The following is a 2,500-nucleotide window of genomic DNA, read 5'->3' on the forward strand; positions in this document are numbered from 1 at the left end:
CCCAGGGAAAAACGCGCGGCGTGACCAAACCTCGAACTAGATTCCGTCGTGACTAGTCTTGATCGACGCTTAACACGCACCGCGGCTATTATTTAAGTCCATCATTATATTTTCTTGTAACATTGATCCGCCCTACTGATGAAAAAGATATGTAACTTCTCGACCAGTTACCGCGACAGTGAAAATAACCCCCCTGTTCCACTCACCGTAGCACTGCACGAAAAAATAAATATCGTGTTTAATTTATATTATTATCATTAAACACACTATTAATATTTGATTATTTTCTTTCTTACCGAAGAAAAGATTCGTAATTTCTCGACAGTGTACCGCTACAGTGAAAATAACCACGCCGTTCCCCTCACCGTGACACCGCACAAAAATAAATATAGTATATAATATTATCAATATTTTCTATATTAACATTCAATTTAATCCTTACTGACCGAAGAAAAATATAACTTCTGGACAGTGAAAATAACCACGCCATTCCTCTCACCGTGAAAACCGCCGACAAGAATAAATATACTATCATCATTATTTTCTCTATAACATTTAATTCAATCCTTACTTACCGAAGAAAATATTCGCAATTTCTCGACATGTAACCGCGACAGTGAAAATAACCGCGCCGTTCCTCTCACCGTGAAAACCGCCCGCGACATTTGAAACCGATGTTCGACCGCAACAGACCAATCACAGCACAGGATCTCATGTTGGCAGAAAAGAGACCGTTATTTTTCGTTATTAACACCAGCTTTTCGTTTGTTGTCGTCCGTTAATCTTTGGCTTGTTGCAATGTCTTTGTTTTTTGGTTTTTGCCTCGTAATTGCTTTATGAGTAATGGATAAAATGGGTGAATATTTTTCTCATCATCGTCATCTTCATCCTCATCATCATAATTATCACCATCACCACCATCACCATCATCATCACCATCATCACCATCATCATCATCATCATCACCATCATCATCACCATCATCATCATCATCATCACCATCACCATCATCATCTTCATCCTCCTCATCATAATCATCACCATCATCATCACCATCACCATCATCACCACTATGATCATCACCATCACAATCATCATCATAATCACCATCATCACCATCATCATCACCATGATCATCACCATGATCGTCATCATCATCACCATCATCATCACCATTATCACCATCTCCATCACCATCACCATCATCATCAAACATCACGATAGCAATGACATCGATAACAATCATAAGAATAACGCTAATAACGATAAAAAAAAATATGAGCAATAATGATATCGATAATAAAAATAATAATAATGATATAGATCTAGATAGATATATCTCATTACTGCTACTATTATTATTACTAAAACTACTATTTTCCAATTTATATCTACAATTTTCTCTCCATCACTCACCCTTTTTATCACCCAAACTTTTTCCTCATGCTTTTCCAAAATTCTTTTTTTTCTTTCTTTCTTTCTTTCTTTCATCATTTCGCTAATGCTACATTTTGCCTTTTCAAAATCCTTTTTTTTTTAATAAATTTGATGATAATATCAATAATAATGATGATGATGATAATGTCTCTTTCTCTCTCTCTCTCTCTCTCTCTCTCTCTCTCTCTCTCTCTCTCTCTCTCTCTCTCTCTCTCTCTCTCTCTCTCTCTCTCTCTCTCTCTCTCTCTCTCTCTCTCTCTCTAATGATGATGATGATATGTCTCCTTCTCTCTCTCTCTCTCTCTCTCTCTCTCTCTCTCTTCTCCTTCTCTCTCTCTCTCTCTCCTTCTCTCTCTCTCTCTCTCTCCTTCTCTCTCTCTCTCTCTCTCTCTCTCCTTTTCTCCCTTTTTTGCATCATTTCGCTAATGCTACCACCACGGTCACACGCCACGCTATTATCTCGAGTCGTGTGTCTGTTCTCACGCACGCAGCTCGTCCGTGCATTAATTTCATCCTTTGATGTTTATCCCCCGCGTTGCCATACATAGGAGTTAGCGTCGATTTTTGCATGTCTTTCGTCTTAGCTTCGGGATTATTATCTCCTGTCCTTTCCCCCTTCTCCCCTCTCCCTTCTTCCCTCTCCTCCCCTCTTCCCCTCTCCTCCCCTCTTCTCTCTCCCTTCTTCTCCATCCCCTCTTCCCCCTCCTCCCCTCTTCCCTCTCCTCCCCTCTTCCCCTTCTTCTTCCCTCTCCCTCTTCCCTCTCTTCCCCTCTCCCCTCCCCAAGCTCGAAATTTCAAGCCTGAAATGGTATGGCCAAATTTTGTACGCCTTGCCTTGGTTGTAGGGGGGGAGGGGAGGGGTGGAGGCTGCAACTCGTATAAGCAAGCCTACCCCCCTCCCCCTCCCCCCTCTCTCTGTTATTGCTTTTGCAACATGTACATATATATTTTTGAGTTCGTGGGAATTAGTCATGGTGCAGCGAATAGGTATTGTCTTGTTGCTGTGATAAAATATGGCGTCAGTATATATTTTTTTTCTTTTCTTTTTTTTTCTCTCTTTTTA

At 40.4% G+C, this 2,500-nt stretch overlaps 1 protein-coding gene across 1 annotated transcript in view; it reads left to right on the forward strand.

The window, feature by feature from the left end:
- Positions 1–2,500, forward strand: part of LOC119584521 (extracellular matrix protein FRAS1-like) — a 63,289-nt gene that overhangs the window by 25,647 nt on the left and 35,142 nt on the right. The gene's annotated exons all lie outside the window — the stretch shown is intronic.

This window comes from Penaeus monodon, chromosome 18 (assembly GCF_015228065.2).
Source record: "Penaeus monodon isolate SGIC_2016 chromosome 18, NSTDA_Pmon_1, whole genome shotgun sequence".
Lineage (NCBI taxonomy): Eukaryota > Metazoa > Arthropoda > Malacostraca > Decapoda > Penaeidae > Penaeus > Penaeus monodon.